The sequence below is a fragment of the Dipodomys ordii genome, unplaced genomic scaffold (genome assembly GCF_000151885.1).
Source record: "Dipodomys ordii isolate 6190 unplaced genomic scaffold, Dord_2.0 Scaffold442, whole genome shotgun sequence".
NCBI lineage: Eukaryota > Metazoa > Chordata > Mammalia > Rodentia > Heteromyidae > Dipodomys > Dipodomys ordii.
The window spans coordinates 43,348-43,766 of NW_012267658.1; positions in this window are offsets into that span (position 1 = coordinate 43,348).

Sequence of the window (419 nt, forward strand, 5' to 3'; positions counted from 1 at the left end):
ATAAATATAAGAAATTCACCTGAGCTATTTGGCAAGAATATTTGGCAAGTCAGGCTGCTGCTGAGCACAAACATGCCAGGGACAGAGAGAGCATGATCAGCCTCCAGGAACCTCAAGGAAAAGCACACAGTTCCAAAACACTTGGACCCAGTGTCCACACTGACATTACACGTGTCTTCCAGTTTGGCAAATGTTCACACACAAGGTTTAAAACTAACTAAAATGGTTGTTTTTGGGGTTCTATCTTCTATACCATGCAAGAATTAATTGGTGACTTTTCTTTCCCCTACAAGGGAACACCATAAGAAATCATAAAGGGGAAAAGAGGCGACAAGATGCCGGAGGAGAAGCTGGAATCTGAACAAGCTCTCGCATAGAAAGCAGTTTTAGAGTTCCAGTGAACAGTCCTAAGCCAGAGA